The sequence below is a fragment of the Pieris brassicae genome, chromosome 10 (assembly GCF_905147105.1).
Source record: "Pieris brassicae chromosome 10, ilPieBrab1.1, whole genome shotgun sequence".
Taxonomy (NCBI): domain Eukaryota; kingdom Metazoa; phylum Arthropoda; class Insecta; order Lepidoptera; family Pieridae; genus Pieris; species Pieris brassicae.
Genome location: NC_059674.1, coordinates 8815731 through 8843529, shown reverse-complemented (window position 1 = coordinate 8843529; position 27799 = coordinate 8815731). Strand labels below are relative to the sequence as shown.

Below are 27799 nucleotides of genomic sequence, written 5' to 3'. Positions count from 1 at the left end.
TCATAATTTCACATAATAAGAAAATTAACAATAAGTTCAGTTATTTATAATTGTTATCAAACTTATGGTCTAAATACTCCCCTAGCTGTAAAGGCACTTTGCCTTTAAAACATTCATCACATGAAAGCATTACATGGCAGTGATCTCAACTACTAGAAAGGTGATTAACCATGGCTATGGCTTTTCCATTCCCTTTGGAATAGACGCTTAAGCCGTGAAATTCAGGCGCTAATTAAAGATTTAATTTGGCACCTGGTACCGTACTATCTGTACATATGACCCCAGAGCTTGTGCTTTCCTCGCTCTGTAAATAAGTATCGGAATACAGCGAGGAGATGCTGCTAGTACTCAGCCACAGGGATCAAACTTTTAAAATTTGTTTTAATTTTTTATTTATCCATTTTTAATTATTGTTATGACTATGTCGGTTATTAATATTGTAAATACTGTATATTTTTGTGTTGGAAATAAATTATTTTACAGTTATCAAATAGTTATCCAGTCTCTGACAAAGATTAGTGAAAAGCAACTAAAATCAATCGAATTACGTAAATAATGTATTCATGTTTATGACCGCAAAACAGTTTTGTCAATATAAATAGAAAATCATAATATGTTCTTAAATAGTAAGTAATGGGTAACAGACATTGACAATAACAGCTAGGCTAGATTCAATTCCCCACAAATCGTTAAGGTAGGCACAAAAGGCCGCCTCCCTTATTTCTTCCACTTCGGCCCCACATGGAGTACTGTTCCACCTAAGGGTGAGAGCTTCCCAGTACAAGCTCCTTCCGCTTGACCGTTCACCAACCAGTCACTTTACATGCGGCTTGATTCTTTGGTGATCCATAGATGTGGGGTCTCTCTGCATCTTCTACTGAAATTACCATAAAGAGTAATGAGGAAGTGTCAGGACGAATACCTGCAGCTGAGTATCACCATCGGACATAAATGCAGAACACAAAATACGGATGGTATCACCTCCACAATCGAGGGTTTCATAAGGCAGTTTTTGCCGCGTACCAACACTATGTGGTACCAGATGCCCGCTTAAGTATTTTCCAACCAATTCGACTTAGCGACCTAGAAAAGAAAGTCCAAGAAAAGAGCGTGCGTATTCTTATAAGGCCGAGGACTTGCGAGCCTTCTGGCAATATGGATGTCCATGGGCGGCGGTATCACTTAACATCAGGTGAGCCGACTGTCCGTTTGCTTCTTAGTACATTAATGTACCTTAGTACATTAATGTACATTAAAAAAATCTTTAAAAAAACGCACGCAAATATGTTACTACCTAATACATCACTAGGAGTTTACGGAACTTCAAAAACACTTAGTATTTTCTTTATTATCATACCTATTTAAAAAGCCACTTAAGTATTATAACTCTGGTTAAACTTGACAGTTAAGCTGTATCAAAAGAGGTTATTTTTGTTAGTTTTTCTTTATCCTGCTATCTTTACTCCACCGTAATAAACCTTTCTTTTTAACACAATGTCTCTGACATTTGCTAGGGTTGCCAACGTTGAAAAATTATCAACCAATAAATAGTTAATGAAATTAAAATAATTATTCGTTTTTGTAATCGTCTAGTGCGTTCAATCCTATACTATAAAATACTGATAAATTAATTAACTCTTAAACGCAATTTTATATAAAATAAAAAAGACCTCACACATCAGACAAGCTAAAAGCCCCTGTTAAATTGAAAGAAATTAAACTTTACTAATAATATTATTGAATTATAAAAAAATTGCAGTCAAGGAACCTGTCAAAATCTTCTCGAAAAAGAGTCTTATACTGTGCAAGTACAGTACTGAAGACACTCACAAAACATTCATTTCATTGACTTTATTGTTTTAATATATTTACGACATTTAGCAACCCTAAAGATGGCGTCTAAACGCCTAGAACTGAAAGATTTCTTTTGTTTTGATGTTTACGTAAACTGTCCACCAACGTATTGTGTGAATGTTCTATATTCCTAACGTCTTCATCATGTCTTACTAAGTAGTTACACAAAGTAACTTATTCATAATGTTACATTATTCTTTGATAGACACTGGATAAATATTCCAACCATAAACAAAAGAACAGTTTTTTTTTATATCAGGGGGAAAACGGCCAGGGCTATACTGATGTTAAGTGATTCCGCCCATAGTCACTTGTGCGTTATAGGCCTTTTAAGAATTGATACGCTCTAGTCTAGGTCTAGAAGGACCTATGTTCAATTGGTTTGGACATACTTCAGTGGGTAGCTGGTTCCACAAAGTGGTGGTGAGCGAGACAAACTGCCCTACATAACACTGTGGCACGAGGGACGCTAGAGGTGACACGGGTAGAATTTCGTATTCTACCTCGACGTCCGATTGCGAAAATGAACAGAGGCCTCGTCGTACGTTTGAATTTATGACTTATGTGCGCTTTTAACACTCGGCAAAGATGATATCGAGAAGCAAATTCAGAACCTGCGGCCAAGACCATGAGTTGAAGAGGAACTGTTGTTTCTACCTACTATGCAATTTATTATTAGAGCATATCTTCGAACTTAGAATTATTCGATTTCCGGGTAGGTCTAATTTATAAGTTTAGTGTTGTCACCGACACGGATAAAGCATATAACGGTAGCGCCACTTGATAGGCCCAAAGAAATATGAATTTTGTTTTCAGATTTCAGTATTTATTTTATAAGCCACTTTGGCCTCACATCCATAATTTTGGATCAAACACACGCCGGTGCAAGTGTTTATAGATTGAAAAAAAATTGGTTTTTCGTCCTTGTTGGTTTGGATAAGTCCCATAAACCAGTTTCTTCCTTTTGACCAAATTCAGTCGGACTGATCGGCTTTATTGCCTCTCTCTACACAGAGACTATGGAAGGAGTTCTGAAGATTGGTTTGGGTTGGTCTTGCCTCGTTTCAACACCGTACCAGCCCGTATTAATACAAAATTTCATCACCATTACCTCGACGGCTGGAAGTCTTCCATGGTCTGCTTAACGCGCTGTAACTGCCCTTTTCATGGCGTCCCGTAGGTTTGCTATTCTATAAAAAAGGTCGCAATGCTGACACTGGCTCAGAGACAAGTTTAATACTTTCTAGAAAATTTGACACAACCCTAAAAACAGAATATTTACCAATGAATGTTTGTTAAAATCTCCCTAATTTCAAGAAAACGACTCGTATTTCTAACAGTTTGTTAGCTAAGGAAAAAAATACCCAATCTGGGAGTTTATTAGGATTGCCTCACGTAATTTCCTCTCTTTCACCCACTATTGGTTACGAAATTAAATTCATATTTAACGAGAGAGGTCACGGGGTGTTTGTATGCAAAATAAATGGATCTGATGTCTTGTCTTGACCTACTTACCTTTGTGCCGGGTGAAAGATGAACGCTGTTTTGACAGAGAAATTACTTATGGAGAAGGTTTGCGTTTTACGGCTTACCAGACGTTACAATTTCAAATTAAATATTTTGTACGTTAAAGTTGATGTAATTGCGTAGTTATTTATTCAAGTTTCCATGATTTTTCTCTTATAAGTTTTCCTTAATATTACACATTTATAAGTATACTCGTAATATTTGTGTGCAACTATTACTTGTAAACTGTCATACTACTACTTACTACAGCAACGCACTTACGAGCTATCTGGTAGTGGCCATGGTCGGTGGAAGTTTTTTTTAAGACGATTATAAAAATTGTCTACCAATTCTCTATAAACTACTAGAAAAAATCTGTATACGCAATAACAGAACAGTTCACCGTCCGTTTTCTATTATATTTCGGTAAAAACATCTTGGGCCGAAAAAAGGGCGAGAAGCAAGAAATCTGGGTCGGCAGAGCCCATTTATTTTGCAAGCACACATCGGCCCTAGAGATTGGAGATATCGCTCTCGCACGACCTTAACAATTTAGATAAGTTAAATATTTTTTACTAAATTCGATATGCATTGATTTCCACTAGTCTTTAATGCACTGAAGTAGGTAGGTAGGTAGGTAGGTTAGGTGGACTCAATTTCCGCACTTAGACTCGTAATTGGTCCGTTGTGCGTTAAGTCCCCGCTAATTTAGCCAGTCTAACTCCTTCCAGAAGCACAGATGCCTCCCGGGCACTTCACAGGTTTCCCGGAGCGACCTCACTGTTCCGAGGATTTTTGTGCCTTGATTAGCCACAACCTCGCATTCCAGGACTACGTGGGTGACTGATTCCTCTGCGCTGAAAAAGCCTCTGCACAAGGGGCTGTCTGTCGCGTCTACGACAAAAATGTTAATTAAGGAGACCATGGCCCCTAATTGTCCTTATCATTGTTTAGAGATTGGTTAATGCACTGAAGTATCGCAACTACCAATTAATGGGCCGACATTGCCGTATTTTTCTCATTACTAATTTTTCGTCTAATACTAGTTTGTCGACGAGTAATTCAATTTCAAACACACTTTGTAGATTATTATGAATTTAAACATATCGGTTTCTTCGTGAGGCTTTTCTTTAAGTGTTCAAATAAGTGTTAGTTACATATAGATTATGTATTGATATATAGACGGGACATAAAGCATCAGGGTATATAGTATATACATAGTGACGCACTTGCGATCCCTCTGGACAAAACATTAATTAATAAAAATGAAAAACGCTGTATATCGAATCTACAGCATTTTATTTGTTTTCTACGTTCCTATAGATACGTTCCGTACGACATCATTCATTATATATTCAGGTAAAAAAATATCAGTCAGAATTTAATGAAACAGCTTTATATTGAGGCCAAGAAATTGAAACTTCCAACTTGATTAATTACTTTTCAAGTGGAAAATTGTTATTCCATAAAACCGACGTTTAATCGAATTTGTAATTAAATTAGATTATTGTAAAGGCTCTCTTGCGAGTAAAACCTAAAAAAGTTCTCTCTTAATAAATATTGTTGTTTGAAAAGTATTTTGTCATACTCCTATACAAAGTTTCTTTACAACTATCCTTCGCTTGAGTCGTTATGTCTGACAACCCCAATGGCATAACATGAAATATTTTTTCTGTTGCAATAATTAATGTAATCTTATACGGTAATAAGAGTTTTGGCCTAGTGGCTTCAGCGTGCGACTCATTCCTGTGGTCGTAGTTTCTATCCTCGGTTGTAGAGTAATTGACTTTCTTTTTATGTGCGCAATTAACATTCGTTTGTACGGGCAGGAAAACATCGTAAGAAAACCAGCTTGCAGTAGACCCAAAAACTTGATCGTATGTCAGGCTGATCGCCTACTTGTCTATTAGATGGACTAAAAATCATTAAACAGATGCATAAATCTGAGGCCCAGACCTAAAGAGGTTGTAGCGCCACTGATTTTTATACGCAATGTGCCTTTACAGTTAAATGTTTATGGGCTGCGATTAATGTGTTACTTATTTAAGTTACAGTGGTTACAACTGTTCATCGTTATAAATACTCACATGAAAGTTCGTTTCAACAAATTACGGCTGCATGTTCGCAATGAAATTTGCTGAAAGCGAAAAAATCTGAAGTTTTAAGTGCAACTTTGACGTTGATTTCAATTGGATCAATAGTAGAAGTTTGCTATGTGTAGTCCATTAAAGCATTTAGTTGAACAATCCCCAGTGTTGCCAACTTGTTGATTATTGCTGACTCCCATAAATCTACTCTACTACGATTATAACAGACATGTTCTATTGAATATTTGGCTGTTATTGCTTTAAAATTCATTTTAATTAAAAAACACATCTATGTCTTGATCTTTAACGTTCATGTTTTTTCTTTAAAATATTTTAATATACGGAAAAAATAATATTATAATATATCAACTATATTTTGACTCGTACCTATTAATGCTAATATTAAAAATACTGAATTTTTATGTAAGTTTTTTTGATTCCGCATTTATTCAGAAAAACAACTCACATAACATCCAATGTTAAATGGTTAAAAATTAATCATCCATAGATAATTCGAATTTTCTAGATTTTAATTTAAATCTTGCACGTTCCCGACTCAATGATCTAACAATGCATTTCATTACGTCGATTTCACGCCTCAATCCATCACGGCTTGCCATTTCAATACAGTCGCAATAAACCTACACGGTTAATATGGTACTTAAAATTATTTTTATCGTCACGTGCGAATTATTAATAACCTATGGAAACGCAAGAATAATTATGCTGCGAAATTTAGATTTCAAAACAAACGGTGTACCTCAAACACTGAAAATAGATGAAACGCCTCATGTTAATTTGACTAAAAAATCTGAAGAACGAGTTTCTAGTAGGACTCAAGAAGTTTCCACAGAAAAGGATATAAGTGAAGAGGTAAGTCGAAAAGAAAACAATTTACATTATGATGCTATCCAACAAGATTTAAATGATATTGACACTGTTATACAACCAGAAGTTACAAAAGTCAACAGCGGACCCAATGACAAGAAGAACTTCGAAAAAATAAAATTGATGTTAAAGGAAATAAAGAAAATGTTGAAAAAGGAAGCGAAAACTACGGGAGTAGAAAATGATTATTTTAAATCGTACGTGCCTATAAGTGAAGATGTCGAGAATCCAGAGCCTCGAGGTATGGCGAGGACCTCCGCCAATTTTGTGGATGGATTAAATCTTATTAATAGAGGCAGGAAGATACACGACATTGTCTAGACTATTATTCAGTATTAATAATCATAATTACATGTAGGTAATATAATTTTGTTTTATGTTCAATTTTTAACTTTTTTTATTGCGCTCGCAAACGAGCTGGAGGCCCATCTGTTAAGTAATACCGCCGCCCGTGGACACTCTCAATGCCAGAGGGCTCGCGAGTGTGTTTCCGGTCTTTTAAGAATTTTTAACCTTTTTTCTTGAAGAACCCTGAGTAAAGTAAGTATCCTTTGGAAGTGCGCCAATTGACTTAATTTTAAAGCATTTATATATTGAATAGCTAATTGTTAATTTTTTCATGGCAAGAAGCCTTTAGCGTCGGCGAGTATTTAGACCATAAGTTTTTAACAATTATAAATAAGTCAACTTATTATTATGACAATATGTTAATGTTCTTATTATATGATATTAAAATTAATATGACATTTCTATGCTTATTTTATATGGCTGATTGTGAGGTTTTTATAATTAATCTATCTAAAGATACCACTTTCTTTGCAAATAAACAATTCATTATTATTACCATGTGACTTAATCTTGTGAATACGTGCTTAAATCTTATGTAAACTATTAACAACCATGAAAAGAACACTCAACTTAGTTACTTAACTTTACTCTCTCTGATTAATATATCTCTAACCTCGTTCAAGACTTTGGTACTAAAATTAACGGTTATACAAATATTGTAAAATTGCAGTTCCTACTTTAATTAAGGAAAAGTTGCAATAATTTTTATATATTTAGACAAAATCAGTAAAGATATAGATATAGATAGATTAGAGATACAATACTTTGGATAACAGTTTTATCTTTACCTAAAATCACTACAAATAAAGATGGTAAAAATGAAATTGAAATTATTTATAAAATATTAGTTTTCTATGTTGGACTTATCCCGTCTAAGAGTGCTTTTATTTATTATATTATGTATTTCTGAATAACTAGGATTCATATGACTTAAAGGAACATATCCTGTAAACAATTATAAAATTTACGAGCACCTGTGCTCAATTTTATAAGTGTATACTGTAACTTATATTGATCATTATATTCATATATTCTCCAATTGTAACACTCATATAGGCAAAACTGATGGCTTTTTTTATTTATTTCCGGTACTAACAAGCAATAGAAGCTTGTTTATAAATATAAACTATTTAAAACAACGCTTATGTATGATATAATTTAGAAGGCCTTCGCCGTTAACAGTAGAATATGCACACCAAAATACGAATTACAAATTTTCAACCTCAAGTTGTTTCAACAGGGTTTTTGATTCACATTCTCATTTTAATAAAAGATTTCAATAGTTCCGATATTAATTTATAGTAATGATTTTTTTTATTTCTTCCATGAGCTGATAAAATATTATGGAGAAGAGAAACGTTACATCGGGTTTACCTGATAAGTACCTGATCTCACATTTATTTACAGCCCATGTATGGCCAAATTCTAACTAAAAATAACATAAAACTAAAATAAAGGAGAATTAAGCGATTTACAAAATTGGCCGTAAACCTCCGGCTATCCTCTAATCTTTTCCAAGTACATTTTTAAATCACAGTGTATTACGCTTACGCTTCACAAAGGAGTCGCTGATTGTTGTGTGATCGTCACAGTTTCGGCTCCGTCATGTAAAGGCAGGAAGGATTTATTGGTTAAAAACCTTGGTCTTAAATTCGGGTGGAAATTTTCCGTGCGTGATTTAACGGTTGGCATTGGAAGCCGCCACTTTTATCTGAGCACCCATGCAAGAGTAATATTATGTTTCAGATAGATATAGTAGCCTACTATGTCTACCGGAAGTAGATGGCGTCTGAACCCCTGGATGTTCGCTATTGCTTTGATTTTGGATATGTTCATCATTGTGCCGAGGTCTTGGATCATAGTATGTTGTCGGCAAATAGGGCTATGTGTTCTGCGAATCTCAGGTTAGCTGTTATGTCATCGATGTTAATTCCCCTGTTGTGTCAGTACAAGTTTTTAGAATACGCTTTCGAGGGCTAGTGAACAGTTTCGACGAAATCGTATTGGGTATGCCTTTCTCAACTGGAAATTTCTCTGTTTTTCATGCAACATCACACAGGTTGAATGTGTTTCAAAATGTCTATAAAACGCTGATCGATACAGGATTTGCAAGGTCGTTCTCCACATCCCATACTTCTAGAGTGTGGCTTTTCATATTCTACAAAGGTGATAATGATAGATTTTTGTTACCCATTGCACGTTTAACAGTCTGCAAATGGTGGCAGGTACTGTATTCTGAGCGAAACCAGCTTGCTCTTGTTGCTGATACGCATCCAGTTGTATGCTGATTTCCTTTACTATTGTTTTGCTAAAAAGCTTATATACGAAGGATAAAGATAGCGCAAGAGCTGTGTAAAGTTCAATCTGTGTAAAAAAATCTGTTAGTGTTACCTATTTATCCGAAAATAAATGGTTCTATCGCTAAAGAATATACAGGTGTATACGATACATTGTGTAAAACATATATAATATATATTTATTCAAACTTCTAATAGAAAATTACGAAGTCTGTGTATATTTAAAAAGTATTAATTAATTTATGATGTAATTTAGTTTTCAATTCAAATAAAGTTTAGTAGGTATCAATTAGTTTAAAGCGGTATAAAATTTCGTTCTTCGTCGTAAATTTCGTTTTCTTTCTATAAAGTTGTTTGTTCTAGACTTTGTTTTTATTGAAATCAAATATTGAAAGTAAGACACAATTGATTTCTGGAATGTATCCAACTTCGGAAGTTGTTCTATTATTTTTCAACTAAAAACCGTATTGTTTTGTTTGTCAGTAAAATTGTTTTCAATTTGTTCTTAATATGTCAACGGAATCAAAATTATTATTTTAAAGTGGTTCCTAATAATATTAATTCAAAGTGTTTTTTTAAACAATTTTAATGGTACTTAAATTATGCAAAGCCATTCAACCTTATATTCGCAAATTAAATACTTTATATTTTTATTTTATCTAGCCAACACTCGGCACACTAGTACATCTTTAAGGCAGTTTTTGCCGTGCATCACTAGCCAGCCCACTGATGTATTTCCGAATCAATTCGACTTAAGATCCTTCATGAAAAGAGCGCACCAATTCTTATAAGGCCGGCAACGCACTCGCGAACCCTCTGGCATTGGCGGTGTCACTTAACATCAGATGAGCTTCCTGCTCGTTTGCACTAGAATAAATAAAACAACATGTGACATAACAAACACGAAGAGAAAAATATGTAGTTGTAAAATTTAACGCAATAAATAAAATCGCTGTCTGTTAACTTGATGTGGTAGCGTCTCGCTAACTACGATTGGTAATAGTAAAAATAATGGTAAACTTTTTATTAAATAATTAGATACATATAGAAGCGCTATATTTTTTTTATTGTCTCTGCACAACATCTTCATTTAACATTTTGATCTAACTTAACTTAAGACTAATAATTAATTTAAAACTAACTTACTTCACTAAAAAGGATATTTAACATAAGAAAGACATTCACATATTGGTGAAGCCTTGGTGCAATTTTTTGTTTTTTGGTGTTTAAAAGCTTTAATAACATATAAATTAGCAATAATTACTTTTTTTAATATTTAGGCCACCGTTTCCAAAAAAAAAACAGCTAACATACATATTAAAAACGTATAACATATTTATTAGCATAACCAATTTTTTCAAATGACAAAAATCTACGTTTGTAACAAACTCCGTACTTATTTCACGCTTTAAAAGAAAGCCAATAGGCTGCGGCATCGCACTTGTAAGCCTTCTGGCGCTGTAGTTGTCTATGGGCGACGGATATATAAATATTTGTAGATGGATCACCACTACTTGTTTGTCCTATAAACATATAAATACTTGAGTCAAGACGTTATATATTTACATAACACTACGAATGCTGTCGATCTATACAAATGCAACGTATCGATCCACATTTTTAAATATGTCAAGCAATAACTTCGTGTTTTGTCATAATTACCACGATTATCATTAGAAAATAACCAGAATATTCATTATGCTTTATACCATTGTGACCTTCGAGTAAAGGATATCATTACCGTACCATCACGAGCTATCTCACAGCAGCAATAAAACAAATCCGAACAAAGTTAAATTTCGAAGTAGTCTTTGTAATGTTGTGGCTTGTTTTAACAAATGATTATATCAATTATCTCTATAAACAGCTCTAATCATTCCCTTTTTTTATTATTGTTTCTATGAATTTTAGATCCGTAGTTTTTCCTTTTTATTTTATTTTCATTTTGTATTTGTTAAATTTAATTATGCACTTTTTGCACTTAACCCTTAGCATTTCTTGTTTTATTTTTCCTTATTAGCGATGTAAGAGACCACTTGTTATAAATATGGCTTATAGGTCAGATTACAATGCCAAATTGATTTATTTCTAATTAACCTAATTCTATACATACGGGTCGATCGAACGTAGATATAGGACAACCTTGTGATTCTGTAACTCATTCTCTCACAGCAGATTTCGCTCTTAAATCATTCGTGTGTTATGTTACAATTTGGTATTCTGATAAACAATAGCCGCCACAAAAAGCGCCACTCAAATGAGATTGTTTACATTTGGAACTATAATTTGACTCAAAACACTTACGTTCAAAAATTGTTAATTCTGATAATACGTTTATATCTCAATAATGGCATTTCCGGAGTAGTTGTCGCCCGGGCCCGGACCAGAGAAGAGACCCTTCGAGTTAATAATGTCCCTTTCTAAGAAAGGGGAGACTTCGACACTCCCCTGCTGCTTGGCTTCTCGGTCACATATCTTCCTCTCTGCGTTTCCGATAGGCTGGGATGTAGGGGTCCCTGTTTATAAAAAAGAAGGAAGTAATTAAATTGACCAATTTGGAATAATAAGATTTCACAATTTTTTACGTTGGGTGAACCTTGCGGTGCTTTGGGAGACTTGGTTTCTTTACAAGTTATGTTTTTAAGATCAAAAAAATTCTCGACAAGATCACAATAATCCCTTATATGGAATTACATTTAATCAGTATTTAGACATTTATTTCTTAAGGATTCGGCCACTGCTCACTTTTGAGAGGCTTAGGCGAGCTTAGGCTTATTACAAATTTTAAACATATATATGTCGCAGTAAAGTAGTTAAATCAGAGAGTTAATTGAATCTCTAGACAGTTAATAAAATATCCATATTCAATCAAGTCGCTAAAGTTCCGTCATACAACTGAGTGAATGAAATGTTTAACGAGTTTCCTAAACGTTCCTAGGCAACGATACTAACCTAACCTAACCATTTACAATAAAGCAAAACATGGCATTTCCAAGCGAAATAAAAATAACAAATGAAACAATCATGGCGGAGTCTTGATTTACATTATTAATCAACACGCTGGCTTTCGGTCAGACAGAAAGTTAAACGTTTTCGACGCTGCTTTATTTAAATCAAAATGCTAGTGACTTGATTGAATACCGATATTTAATTAACTGTCCAGAGATTCAATTAATTACTTTACTGTGACATAGAAATCAGTGCTAAAAACTGTCATATATTCCGAAAGAATTAAAACCCGTTTCGTAAGTAATAGTAGCTCGCAATAGAACGAATTGGTACGCCACAAGGAAACGTCTATTCAAGGCTGTTACACAAAGTTATAACTTGTTCAACTATTATGCGGTTCTGGCGTATTTTAATAATTTCTTTGGAGCTATGAAGATGGAAAGCTTTCCTTTGTTCTATTATAAATTAAATAGATTAAGGTAATTTAACTATAATTAATAACACGTATAGACAATGAAAATCGCTTGCAAATACTGACTGATATTGATGACATTGTCTAAATAATTTACGTTATTTTTGTATAATAAATCAGTTTTGAGAGATAAACAAAGAGTAAAGAACACAAATATACATGTCTTATATGTAAAGTTTCACACACTTTCTCCTTAATATTACAAACTGATTATTTCCGATTCGGTTTTTGAAGTGAAACTTCTTTATCGGCGACGTAAAAAAAGCGTCACATTTTTCCGTTACACGCCATCTTTCTTGTCCCTACCACGGTTGATACGAAGAGATTTAAAGCCATTAATAACAAAAAATTATAATAACGATGACAATGATAGTAACAATTCTATTACAAGAAATGAAATTCTGTAATAATCTTAGTAATAAAGAGGTAAAATGAAATAATTGTATTATTTGTATGCATGTGCATGATAATAAAAGCCTTTTTTTAAAATTTATCTAATTTAACCAATTTCTGTAAAGTTGCATATAATAGATCATTTTTCGAAAAATAAGGTCATAAAGAAGTTTCACTTCTTACCTGTGTACACTTGTACACGCACACATTGTTTAATTTTTTGTTACACGTTAGGCAAGCATTTTTCTTATCTTAATTGATGGAAAACAAAACTCAGACAAAGTTAGGTCACGCCCAACATAATATAATAATTACTCTACCTTACTTGACCGGTGACTGAATCGGTTAGATTTATAAAAAATAGTATACATTTTCAGTCTTTATAACGATTTTTACTTTTATTTGACTTACTTCGAGTAACTCAACACCGTGTTAATGAAGCCTGAGTTAGCCCTAATGGATTCGCATTTAGAGCCAGTCTGATTAATAGCACTTTTCATTACAAATACGCGTATTAATATTGCCATTCAATATTTATCGTACCACGCCTTTCGACTGCAAATTCAGTCTGTATTTTATTGATTGATATTAGAACGATGAGTTCTCTAGTCTCTAAATCTATACTAATATTAATAATATGAGAACTCAGTTCTTCTAATATTATTATGTAATAATATACTGAGTTTGGCAGACGATTTGTTAAATAGATAAAATAGGCTGTTCAATATCTAACTGCTCATATTCCACAATCTAAAAATACTTACGCAGTGTTATGGAGACCTTCTAAGACCAAATACTCGTATATAGTTACACATTTCGTTCGCTTACTATCTTACTCACATGCACCCACACACTTTAATTACTTAATTAATAATATTAATGAAGACATACCTTGCCAGCCATAATCGGTGGTTCCCCGGTAATTGCCTTACTAGAACCGTCATAGTTTCAAACATTTTAAACGCTAATCAGTCTGCAAAATATTTTTAACGTTTAGATTATTTAGAAAAAACCGACTTCATTACATATTTACCTATAAATATGTAGGTACAAAAACGGCCCAAAACCTACAGAATTACTTTTGATAAAATTTGGACTGTTCTCTAAATCGTAATATGCATAACTTAAATCTAAACTCTCATAAAATTATATTCTCCATCATCTCCATAAAACTTTTGCTTTCTGTAAAGTCGTGGACACATTTTATTACGAAATTTAGCACAAGTGCTAAACGGATGGTTTCATGACAAAGTCAAGTCAGTCCCCAGATATGCAAGTCTCACAATAACATATAAATACAAGAAATGCTTGACTAGTACCTTCTATTTTTAGCAGTCAATGATATAGCCCATTTCTATGGATGCAGGCAGGTTCTACAGGCGCGTGTAAAAGTTATATGAACTTCGATATCCGGTAATCATTCAAGTAGATGGAGAAATAGGTGACGCGTAACTTATGAAGGAACATTATGAAAATTGCCAAAAATTAATACAAATAGGATTATTAAAAGTATCACTTAAATTAGCGTAGAATAGATGAAGCTAATTTTGCGGGACATTTGTCAAACGCCCTCTGGCGGCTCTCCAAACTGTAACGAGCGTTCGTGACTTCTGTATCAAGTGCCATGTATGATTGAGGGCGCCCCTAAATCTGAACTATCTGAAAAGGACTAATTAAAGATCCTAAAATTCCTTCCTATCTCGATTAAACATTTTTAGGAGCCCATTCGCTCTTTCGAAAACTATAACCCCCATCACAAAACTCTTCCTTCCGGCGAATCCTTTAAGAGCAATTAGACTATGGAACTCACTTCCCGCTTAGTTTCTTCTCTATCTTCCTTTAAATCTCTACTGTACAGGTATTTCAGTATGGTAGTTTATATCGTATGTCTAACTTTCTGCTTACTGTTCTGCCTGCCTTCTTGTTTCCTGTTGAATCCATTAGTGTTGTCTGAATTTTTATTTTTTTCTTAGAGTGGTTGCCTGGAAGAGATCGCTCGAAAGCGATAAGGCCACCAGTTACCTCCTTTTTATTTAAATATGTTAATTGTACATTTTCTGTACATGCAACGAATCGTTAATAATAAAAACACAATAACCACATAACAAGGAAACATAATTTAAAATGGAAATTAAAAAGTATATATTAGAGAATTTTTATATCTCATGAAATGCGTGATAAAGTTTCTAAATAATGGAATTTCCAACTTCAAACGTAAAGTCATATTTATATGGAAACCCGTGGCTAGAAATTAAATATTCACTCGCGAGATTAGGAATGTTATTTTTATTGAATGTTGATGTTGATCACAAATGTGAATGTTTTTTATATTAATAATAATTGATATTACGATCTTTTTCGCATTTTTTTTATTTTTTTAGCATTTTTTTAAAGTTACAAAAACTGATTTTTTATTTGTACTTACTAAGAAGAATGCATCTCTTTAATAAATTTTTTACTCAAGAGTATCAGCCTAGTGGCACCTAACTCTTCACCGTGAGGTCGGAAATGTGTACCAATGGACTTTCTTTCTATGTGCGCATTTAACAATCGCTCGTATAGTGAGAAAAACATGAGGAATCCGACAAACCTTGAACCTAAAAAGTTGACGGTGTATGTCGGGCACGAAACAGATACATTAGTCTGAGGCCTAAAACCTTGTAGCGCCACTAGAATTTTTATTATTTGGGTTATATTGTAACGACTGTTGATGAACAGCGACAAATTGTCACTTTTTTGTCTGCACTAATTTTCACTTTATATCGCTTTATAGCAAATATTTTTATGGGCAAGTCAGTTTCTGCGTCGACATTTGAGCTCTTTAATATAGCCTGTGTTGGTTAGAGTTTACATAATGTGATTTGAATCAAAAGAGATTAAGAAGATGGATTACGATAAAGTACCCAAGGTACTTTATCGTAATTTACTAGACAATTGACTAGACTATCGTATCGATTACATGATAACTGTGGAATAAATTTATATGAATCGTTCTTTTGTTTTATTAATGGCTTTTTGTAATAATACGAATATATATTATTTTATTCCATAAAAAACAAACTCTTATTCGGCACAAAATATTACCAATAAGTAATAAAATAAAATGTTTTATTAATATGACGGGGATAAGCCCTCTTCAAGAAAATACAAAATTTTTCTAGTTTTTCCTATCTCCAGGCATCTTTCACCACCCGTCATCGCAATTTCATCTGTCCATCTGGTACAAGGCCGGCCTCTCGATATTGTGCCTCGTGGTCCTTGCCATTTTGCCAGTCTTTGTGTTCCTGTCGTTGCCACGTTAGAGAGAAAATAAAGTTAGTTAGGTTTTTTTAGGTAAAGTATATTTCAATTACCATTTTTATTTTTAATTGATTCGGATGTAGGATAATTTTATGTATTATATTTATATAACAATTAATGCACTATCCGACGTAAAAATAGTCCAATTCAAACCAGTACTACCTGAGATGTTAATCGCAGGTATTACTGTATATTCAAACAAGAAAAGTCTTTTGCTTTTTAATATGTATTTCTATTTATTTCAATTGAATTCTACTCTTACATTTACAATGGTTTCTTAGCAATTTAGAGATACATATCTAATTGTACGTATTCACTTACTCCACTGGTTCTAGCCTCCGAAACTAGAAATTTCTCCTGTGCTACCTGCCAAGCTGGAGCAATATCTCCTCCATTCTTATTATGACTTATATTAATAAGTACATATATAACGTGTAAATCTATAGCACAGCGAACTAATTGATTAATGAATACCATAGCCAACGCCACACCCAATGTCTGGGGACGGTGCTAGTCATGACTTTCATTATTGCCATAATTAATTTCCCCTTCGTTGTACCTAAGGTAAATATTAATTTAAAAAATGCTTCATTACAAAACATATGCAAAATTGACGTTCATGTTTTGAGTGTTCACAATTTTAGTTACATACAAAGTCATTTTTTGAGACTAATCGTTAATCGATTAGTCTCAATAAAGCCATTTTAAATAATTTCACAAAAGACTCATAAAAAAGGTGTTTCAGAACTGTAACATTAATGATAGTCCACCTCAATCCTATACTAGTCTTGGCCACATACATCATTGATATTGTTCAATGTGTATTAGTAAGGTTAAGAGTTTCAGAATGTACGGATAAGTTCTACATATGTTCCAAATAAGCTATTTATTACTTATTCATAGGATAAACACTATTGTTGCGTTTCACGACTTTCAGATAGCACTATTCGTCACATAAAGTCCATCATAAGTTATGAGTCCGATGAAACGCGAAGTTTCTTATTCGGAACTTTTATATTCGAAATAAATTATGTGTTGCATAGCTATTTCGTACTTTATTCATACATTGAGAAACAGGCCCTAAATGTTGTGACTTGTACATATTATGTTTTTAGTCTAAGACAGTTTCGTCACGAAGTTTGCCTTCAACCTATGTAATTTTTTGTACATATGTCTTTACTAACACATCATGGAACATAACGATCTAGCCTAACTTAAGACTAATAAGTAATTTAAGTCTCACCTTTGCTAAAAAGGATATTTAACATAAGAAAGTGTCCAATAACACAACTTACAGTCCCTATTAAAGGGAAGTCACTGTGTTCTTGTTTTCGATTTTTTATGCATATAAATGCACTGTGCACATGTATTGAATCGACAAATACAAGATTTAAATTTACACGGTGATGTGAAAATCTATACACTTTAGATACATAGTTAAATACCTACATTGTCAGTACATTTACAATACTTACAATGTAAAGTTTTGCTTAACATTTTGGGTCGTAAAGCGGAGAGAGCAAACATGATGACAATAATGGGTCTTGTCTTTACGATCGTTCTCGATTCTAATTCTTATAAGAGTTAGAATCGTGTTTTTTTTTAGAAAATAGATGTTTCAGATGAGCATTGATTTATGCAGGAGATTGATTGCTTCCACGGACAAGGCCAATCAGTAATACTGCATCTCTATTGCATCATGTTATTGTCATAGTAATCGGTTAATATTAATAAAAAAAAATATTTTGATGTTTTGCAATACGGCATCACCATTTTGTGTAACATTTAAATTATTTGGTAGTTTTACAAAACTAGGTTTTATTATTTTAGCCTCCAGTACATCTATGGTAAATCTTGATATAATTTACGCCTATTATTTGACGATCCCTACCGTGGATTTTCACTATATTTCAATCACTTCAATTACATTTCTCATAGGAGTAACAATATTATATATAGTTATATTGATATATAACATTGTTACCTATAAACTCTCAACTAACTTATATTGAAACAGCTTCATGTTCGGGTATACTATCCTATCCTAGGTACAGTCCGGACGAGTATTAAACTTTGTAAGGAACTTTTACTTTGTATAAAAAAAGATTAGCAACATATTTTGCGATTCATTTTTATTGATATATATTTTCTTTGAAGAAGAATGCCGCAAATTACAAATAAAAAGTAATTGGCCAAAAGATATTTCATTAACGAATTTGTGTATACTATTGTGTGTCTACTTCCCAAACGACTTTCTGTAGGGCTGCACAGAGATGTCGCTAGTGTACATCCTTCAACTCAATGTCCATCGTTCCAAAACCGATTATATTTACCGACGACAGCTGCTTGATGAGGTACTTTCTGTTCTATATATAAAGACTATCAAACTTTGAAAAACTTGCACTCTGAAGGAAATTTCATGACACAAAATGCCGATAACGCAACTTAAACTTAGATAGTTATCATTATAACATACACTGTGTAACCCCATTTTTAGATTACATAATAGCATATCCGTGTCTCGTTTCAAAGAATATTTATATTCATTAACAAGTTTTATAACTCTAATATTATATACGAGCTAAGGGATTCCTGGACTGCAAAGTTTAATAAAACAAATCTGCAATGTTCCTGGCATTTGTCTGCCAACTTAGACTTTGTTCAGGTAAGTTGTACAAAACAAGCATGAATACAATCGCCAGTTTTGTTTAGCTTGATTTGATTTATACGTTTATATCATGGGTCTGAATAGCTATAAAATAAACTGATATACGAATTCTTGTGTCTACGTTATAGAAAGTGTGGTCGACCGCATAAGCCATATATGGCATGAAATTTACAAGTCATTATGGCGGATCGTGGCGCGTAATGAAACCGAATGGAACACAGTTTAGGAGACCTTTGCCACATGACAACCGGAGGAGTTGGTTGATACAATATCAATAGATTAGACAAAATACTCTATTATCGTAATAAAAGGCTTTATTATAATGTTACGAACAAATATACTGAGTGTAACCCAACAAAGACGGTCGACTGGTGACGTTCATGAGTGTTCCTAATTTCAATTCATAAATAAATTGCGATTTGATTTGAAGATTGTTAGCATGGTAACCATCAGATTCAACGACTTTCTGATTAAAACAGATTTAATAGACGCTTTGAGCAGTATTAGCCTCGAAGTCAATTGTGCAACGTTTAGGTTCTGGCTTCGCACTCCAGTTCACCAATTGTTGGCTGTATGTTGAGCAAAAATTTACGTCGTGTTACGTGATTGGGACTGATGATAACTGTAAATGTTGATAAATAGATGTATCGGGGTTTAAAAACTATATACGGAGGCAAAGCCCAGAATTGACTAATTAATATATAGTTTATTTAATAAAAAATACAAAGAAACGTGAAATTTCAGTTTGAAATTAAGTACATAGAAAGCGCGTAAAGCAATTTCCATCTTTATTTATTTATTTTAAGGTTCTAAACGTGTATGCATAAAATTAAACATATATCAGATATGACATCATAAATTTTACACACATACACTTCAATTATATTAGAACATAAGCAAACTAGAACTATCTAGTTGTTTTGTGCAGCTGGACTGATGGAAATTCGAGTGATGAACAGTAAAAACGGTTTATAATGATAAACGATAAATAGAAGTAAATAAAAGTTGTCATTTCAACAAAAAAAACAAGCGATTTCACCTCTTGGCCTTTCAAACTCGAGTGGGCGGAAAGGGTATCGAAAGTAAGTCACATTTTTTGTTACATTGTTCGAGTATTTTATATCAAAACTTCGTTGGTATTTTTTTATAGATACTGTAGATTGTTGGCTCTAAGATATTCCAGTTTCATCACAATATTTTAATAATAAAGTACCCTATATTAGAGTACAATAATATGTTGTATTTAAAATTAGTACACGACGGAGTCAAGCCCTCCTGAAAATGTTTACTCCTACTATCTCTCAATCTTTCGATATTCAAATGAACAAGTGTAAAATAAATTAAAAAGGAAATCACACGCTCACAATTCATACTATTGGCATACCGCCTTGATTTGAAAGTATCATAGTAAATAGAAGGTATCTGTTAGGATGTACTTGGTAAATTGCATCCGTTTATCTAATAACAATGTTTCTGTCAACAATAATAATAATAAGCCTTTTTTATTTTCTGTTTTACAAATATATTGATTTTTGTTAGTAGCTTAGATTATGTGCGTAATATATATATATATACATTATTTATTTATGAATTAACAGGAACCCCGGTTTGGGTAAAGGCTTCCTCTAAAGATGTCATTTTTGTCGGTCTTATGCTATGGAGTGCCAGTTTACGCCAGCTGATCTTTTCAGATGATCTTCCCAGCGGTCTAAGGGTCTTCCCTTCCACCTTTTGCCTGGTTGTCCTTTCCATTAGGTAACTCGTTTCGTCTACTTTCTGCTAGACATTCTCGCTACATGGCCAGCCCAATGCCATTTCAGTTTTTGAGCAAAAGTTAAAGCGTTTGTAACTTTAGTGACGGCTGTTATCTTTGTGTGTCTTATCTTGTCCATTTTCTTGATGTTTAACATGCTTCGCTCTAAACCTCTTTGACATTGATTGTATTCACAGTTTGTGTAGAGAACTTTCAGGTCTGGCTTCCGTAAGTTAAGCTGGGTAGTAGAAACGAGTTACAACTTTAGCTTTGACAGCTATTGGTAAGTTACTCTTAAATATTTCTTTTAGGCTCCAATATATATACCGGGTTTGTTGGACCCTTTTCTCTATTTGTATAATATTAATGTTTTTCTCAAAACTTATTCTTTTCCCCAGGTACACCAATTTGTTACCCGCCATACTGCGTTGGATATCCGTTTATCTATGTTACGCTAAATACATATGTGCCAAACAATTGTACTATAATATTTGTTTTACTTGCTGTAAGTGGCGCCACGATCTTTTAGATCTGGGACTTTTCTGTACGTGCTTGATGATCTTGTGATATCAGGCATGGCAGTCGCATGCTGAAGCTACTAGGTGAAAAATGCTTTCCCTATCAGATTGTTCACACAAATGTAGGAGGCAGACTTTAGCATTTACTACTCAAATTCATGGCAGACCTAGTGAATTATACATATCTTTCAGCCACCTAAAACAACACGCTGTGGATCACATGCCGTCCCGTTCGTTATGCTTCGACTTTATAGTAACACAATCAAAAGTCAAAAATCATTTATTCATGTAGGTAACACAATGTACACTTATGAACGCCAAAAAAAGAAATATACATTAAATGCTTCTAATTTTACATTTACTGCCAGTTCTCAAATCAAGGGCGTAGAACGGAAGAGAAGAACTGGCAATAAACTCTCCGCCACTCTTTTTGATAGCCAATTTTTTTTTGTATTACACAACGTTTCTCAGGAGCTGGATGTTGACGATCGCCCCAGTGTCTGGAAATGCAGCCGAGAGATTCAGTGGCGTTACCTCTTTATACTGGAGCAATTCATATCCCAGCTCTAGGATCGTTTAAATATTCATTTATATTATAATAGGCCTTAGCAAGCAGTTTTACTTTAATTTTAATGTTTTTGTTTTCAATGCTTTTGTTCATGTATACTTATGAGCCTACAAGAGAATAACTCTGATTTGATTCACCGCAGAGAAGGCTGATCCACCAGCTTATACTTAAAAATTACATAAAATGTGCCAGCACGATGGTTGCTTATAGCATATACATCGATATCTGGGAATATTTAGCTTAACCACAGACCATAAACTGATAAATTATCTGCCGTACACGGATGCTATCGCAGAAATTGAGGGGAAATCCAGATGCCATTATACCAATACGTGACTCCAACTATTGTAGACAAACTGCTGATTGTATGTCTAAGAGTTTTAATGGATTAGGTGTTTGTGAACTTCTAAGTTTAGTTTGTTAATATATTTGATTACTTTATAAGATATTATTTTTGAGTGCTACAAATGAAATATTTGCTGTCATTGTTTCGGGTTAGTATAGGATTAGCAAATGCTTGCATTAAAAATCTTTAGTTGGGTTCAGAAATTCCGTCTCGAGCCCCATACGGGGTGTAATAGAAGTCCCTTTTATTGAAAATTTATTCACTGAACTCTAAATCAGACTTGATAAAGATTTACATGTCGTGGGCAGATCGTACAATTGATACGATTTTTTTATTTACATTCCGCAGCACTTTTTGAGAAGGCGCCAAGTACGCGTGATTATACTCGTACTTGCTCAACTAGCCGGAAACGGCTCGTAATCTTTATTCAAATAGACCATAATACGGAAAATTTAGCTCGCTCAGCTCGTAAACTGCCCCTAACTGCCCGTAAAATAACACGATCCTTTATCAATTATTATGGCTTAAAACTATTCAAGACTTAAGCGTCACGTTACAGGCTTTAGCGGGTTGAGACTTCATATAACGTCACTTGATTTAACGCCAAACTCTCCAAAAGCAGCATAGCCAGTAGAACAAAATATCGACTGTCTACCTTATTTGGCGTCATTACTTACCAAAATTACATTCTTTTAAAGTTATTTTTATATTATTGCTTCGAAAATTGTTAGTATTTTATTTAGAGCTATGAAGGTGAAGTAGAAAGTATAGTGTGGCTTGATACATTTCTTCTTCTTTTAAAAGTTGAAATTGCTCGACTTTCGTCGTCTTGTCACAAAATTGGCAGCGTTCTGCGTCCATGTATAGAGTTACGATTTATTTCTACCACACTACTTAATTTACTTTATGTTAAAACTTATTTAATTTGTATGAATAAAGCGAGTCTTTAATAAAGGCTGTCATAATTAACTTAGACCATGCCACTTTTGCTCTAGTACCCTAGTTTGGGTTGGTGCGTGCCGAAAAGTATTACGCTCGTGAGAGTTCTGATAAAACATTTTGGTAATTAATCCTACGCCACACAGTATGAAATTTTACCAGATTACATAAGAAATCTTTGTGCAGGTTTTTCCTTCATTCTTTAATTTTTTTTTTGTTTTTTCATCGTATACATCTTTATTTTTATTCTCCTTTATGTCTGGAAATACGGTATTGTAGGCGAATGGTATTCTTGAACAGCTTAGAAAACAAACGTGTAATATAAAGAAAACTAACTATATACAATTTCGATGTTATCATAATAGCAGACTTAATAAGCTCAAAATTACTTATTAAAACCAGTTAATTGAAGAATCGTACTAAGTTTCGAGGCATCAAACTAGACCAAAATCTTACTTTTAAACAACACATTGTATCGATATGTATGCGCTTAAATAAACTTGTGTTTGCTTTGAGTCGAACTTGCAAAGTGGCTTCAAAACACGCACCAATTGTGGCTTATCACGGCTATGTTGCCTCAGTTCTGCGCTACGGTATCCTGTTATGGAGAAATTCGGTGGATGTGAATAAAGTTTTTATTACTCAGAAAAAATGTACTACGGCTATTATGGGCGTTGAATCTCTTGTAAGCTGTAGACCATTTTTTTACGAACTCGATATTTTGACAGAACCAACTTTATATATCCCTGAAGCAGTTAAGACTGCAAAAAAACTAAAAAGCTTGCTTGTATGTACCGAAGTAGTGAACACGCCTGTGAGTGCCTCCATGTTGCACCACGATGTATTCATAAAATTGTTGTGCCATGGCTATCACACTATGTGATCACCTTCCTAGTAGTTGTAGATCACTGCCGTGTAAGGCTTTCATAGGGAAGGTGATTAAATTTTTAAAGGCAATGTGTATTTATAGCGTGGGCGAGAATTTGGACCATAAGTTTGACAACAATTATATATAACTTAACTTATTATTATGACAGTATGTTAATGTTCTTATTATATGATATATGTATGCCTAATTTTGTATGGTTGATTGTGCGGGTTTTTATTTTTAATCGACCTAAATGTACCACTTTATTTGCAAGTAAACTATTTATTTATTTAAATCAAACATTTAAGAAGAGAAAATTAGAACAAAACCTATCTATGGTATCATTTTACACAGTAACTATACCCAGCAACAGTGTGTCAATACAGGAATATAATTCCAGTGATTCAAGAGAAAAATATGTTTCTCCTTTGCAGAATGCCAAAAATGCTAATTCCGCCAACATTGCAATTGCCTCATATAATTTTTACGAGTTCCTTAAGTGCTAATTAGTACACTTGCAACACTTAAAATTCAAAACATCGTTACAAAGATAGCGGGTATTTAAAATTCGAACTGCAGTCGGTGTTGCCAGACTATTTGGAGTGTTGCCAACGTTGAATAAATGAACGCGGATGAAAAAACATTTGTTGCTGAGCTATTGTCCGTGTTTTTTCCGGCCGCACTGACAAGTTTTCTGGTCCATTACAAAATAGATAGTTACGGTTTTCAATAGTTTTTGCGTGATACATTGTGAATGTAAATGGGAAGGCTTTCAGTAACTTTGCAAAAACGATTCGTAGCTCTTAAACTCACATTGACTTCGTTCGCAAATATATCGCAATCAAGTCATCGCTTATTAAGATCTCTTAAATCAATTTACCAGTGTTGGCCTAGTGGTTTCAGTCTTCGACTTTCATCCCTGATATCGTAGTCGTAAGTTTGAACCCCGGCTTTGCACCAATGTACTTTCTCAAGGGAATAACATCGAGAGGAAACCAGCTTGTACCACAAAATCGACAGTGTGTGTTCTGACACGGACAGACAGACAGGAGGCTGATCACCTACTTGCCTATATTGGCAAATTATCATATAACAGATACAGAAATCTGCGGCCCAAACCTAAAAAGGTTGTAGCAGCAGTGGTTATTATTATTATTTAAGGCTCAATTTATAGGTCTTATGCAATATGCTATTTATTGTGTATCCGAAACACTTCGAAGCATCAAGAAAATTACCGTATAATTAATTAATATTCATCTTCCCAAAAGTTCCTTTACAAACGAATCCTGTTAATTAATTTCTAGAAACGTGTTAAAATTTAAAAAAATGTGTTTTTGATAAATTCTCATGATTCCATTATATTAGGAATTGTCATCATTGTTGCATATGCTTAACGCTATCGAAGTAGATTGGTTCCTCTTTCGGCATTCTGTCCCAATTTAATTTCTTTATATATGCTATCAAGTCTCGTATATCCACGTCCAGCCTCACTATCTTCTCATACAACTTAAGATGAATGTACAACGTCGTCCAAAAGTCCTTATTACGCCGTAACGCATCGAACAGAACGAACTGCTGATTTCGCAAATTGGCCAATAACGAAAAACAGTAACCGATTCTGTACCTCGGCTGCAAAATATACTTCTTCCTCAGAACTTGTACATAAGTCAACTTATACTGAGTCTCATATATGAACTGTTCCATCAACCGAATAGTTCTGTTTTTACGTGATTTAGCTTTTACGCCATAATCTTCTTTTGAGAAATATAATTCTCTTAAGTATTCATCATTCCGCTTGAGGCTATCTTTACGAATGCTATCAAATCTTCTCGATAGCACATTTAATTCGTCAATTTCAAAGTTTGGTGGCGGATTATTTCCTGCTTTTAGTATGGCTGCTACTTTTTCGTTCTGCCGGTTTTCTAAGAACTGCGATTTAGTTAAATTGAAGTGAACATCTTTCACGGGATGTTTGGTTGCGTGGTATGGGCGCTTGCGCGGCGATAATGTGGTTTCAGATATAAAATTTGGAGCTGGATTTTGTAACGGAGAGTTAAATCTGGATCTGATTGTGTAGACATCCACTAGGTACTTGTCCATTAAATCGTCTGCCTTTTCGTCGAATATATGTATGGTGTAAGTCGGTGACGCGAATAATACTGGAATAAAGGAAGGGTTTAAGATATATGAGAAAAATATAATTATAAGTTTCAAATATTTGAAATTTTAATAATTACGACATAATGTATTCTGACAGCAATCAATAACATAGTAAAAAATGTTTCTCTATTCCTTAGATGTGACTTAAAAACATATCCCTATCGTTACAACCTTTCAGGTCTGGGCTTCAGATTTTTGTATCTGTTCCATGATCATTTCTAAGGCAAGTAGGTGATAATCCATCTGTGCCTGACATACCCTGGCGACGTTTTTAACTCCTTTACCGTAGGAGCGAGTGTTTAATGGTCACATAGACATTAAATCCATTGGTGCACAGCCGGGGATCGAACCTACGACCCCAGGGATGACAGTCGCTTGCTGAAGCCAATAGTGCTGTCTACTTCTATCGTAGATGTGATACATAGGCTATAAAGTACATTAAACGTGTATATATACATAATAAAGTTAATATCTATAGCGAAACAACACCAAATCTAATAATAATCAGTAAGTTTATAGTTTAAGCTTCTCTCAAACAATGTGGGGTACAAAAGCCGCCCCATTTTTAATTCTTCTTACTACTATATTCACACTTACCTATAATGACGTGTATGAAATCCATGTTGTACATTATTGTGGTATATTAATTAAAAAGTAATTAATTTTTATAGCTAGTTAATGCACAACGTACAATGGTAATAAATTACTAACGTATATATATAATTTTATTGGTAACTATTTCTTTTAACAACTTTTTGTATGATATACAGCGAATTCCAGAAAGATGCCTCTTACCCTATTGTTGTACATTATTTCTATAAAGTTCGTTTCTTTTATTTTTGTTCTCATATAATATATGTTCATTGTTCTGTACTTTAGATTTAACGACCATAGAGGTCATCGATGGTCAAATAGCTAAAAATCGATTTTGTCGTCTGCGTCACATACAAGTAATTTGTAATAAACATAATTATCTCAATCTATAAATATCTATAATTGAAATTATCTTTTGCCTAGATATATAGCATAGACTGAGACACCTATTCTAATTATATAATGCACATATTATGTTTCATTCCAAATACTGGGTATATGTGTACAGCCACCGCCACAGTTGTATCTGCAGTATAATTTGATACCGGGTGTCAAAAAATGCTTGCCGAAATATCGTCTGCGTTTTGAAATTTAAAAGGTTACTAATAAAGATGAAACACCCACGGAGAGCCTCTCAAGTTTTCCATATATCATTTTATTATTACGTTATTCAATTTTTCGCAGCATCCACTCTGAAGGCGTAAAGGAAAATGATAAATGTATGTACACTAGGGGTTACAGCTTGACAACCGCCTGGAGTGATAATTAAACTAAATAAGGCTTCTTAAACTCCCTCTGCTTTGATGAATTGTTTAAGAACCGCATCCGCGCTCTGTAACTAAATTATTGCCTCTCTTGATAAACTGCCATTTAGCGTGATGAATTTCTGCTTTAATTAAGTCCTTCATTAGTGGAAAATTTATTCACAAATATTACAGACTCGCTCTATCAGTATAAACTTACAAATACTAAGACAAAATCTTGAATGCATATCAATCATCGAAGGAAGCAAGAAATGAATTATGTAAACTTTTTGTGGCAGAATTTGCAACTTAATGGAGTAGTAAACTCAAAATAACTTAATTCATATAGGTAACCGAGTACACTTATGACCGTCAACAGAAAAGATGTTAAATTGATTCTAAATTTACTTTTACTACCAGTTCGCAAGTCAAGAACATAGAGCGGGCAAGAAGAACTGCCAAGAAACTTTCCGCCTTTTTAATCGCTAACTTTTGAGTCATACAAATTGTTTGAACTGAAGAAAATTAATCCCAAGGATTAGGATTAT

The 27799-nt window shown here is 33.8% G+C and overlaps 1 protein-coding gene and 4 long non-coding RNA genes across 5 annotated transcripts in view; 2 read left to right on the top strand and 3 right to left on the bottom strand.

Moving 5' to 3' along the window:
- The window catches only part of LOC123714963, a 175332-nt gene that overhangs the window by 55440 nt on the left and 92093 nt on the right, over window positions 1–27799 (top strand). The gene's annotated exons all lie outside the window — the stretch shown is intronic.
- LOC123714969 lies at window positions 4201–5986 on the bottom strand. Its single transcript, XR_006754379.1, has 3 exons — window positions 5835–5986; window positions 5448–5497; window positions 4201–4254 (listed from the first exon to the last, which is right to left on the bottom strand). It is a non-coding gene; the product is annotated as an uncharacterized LOC123714969 (long non-coding RNA).
- Window positions 4887–7085, top strand: LOC123714967. Its single transcript, XR_006754377.1, has 2 exons — window positions 4887–6320; window positions 6400–7085. It is a non-coding gene; the product is annotated as an uncharacterized LOC123714967 (long non-coding RNA).
- On the bottom strand, window positions 9560–15142 carry LOC123714968. Its single transcript, XR_006754378.1, has 4 exons — window positions 14114–15142; window positions 13686–13767; window positions 11285–11496; window positions 9560–9847 (listed from the first exon to the last, which is right to left on the bottom strand). It is a non-coding gene; the product is annotated as an uncharacterized LOC123714968 (long non-coding RNA).
- Window positions 24974–26579, bottom strand: LOC123714970. The gene is made up of 2 exons (XR_006754380.1): window positions 26512–26579; window positions 24974–25913 (listed from the first exon to the last, which is right to left on the bottom strand). It is a non-coding gene; the product is annotated as an uncharacterized LOC123714970 (long non-coding RNA).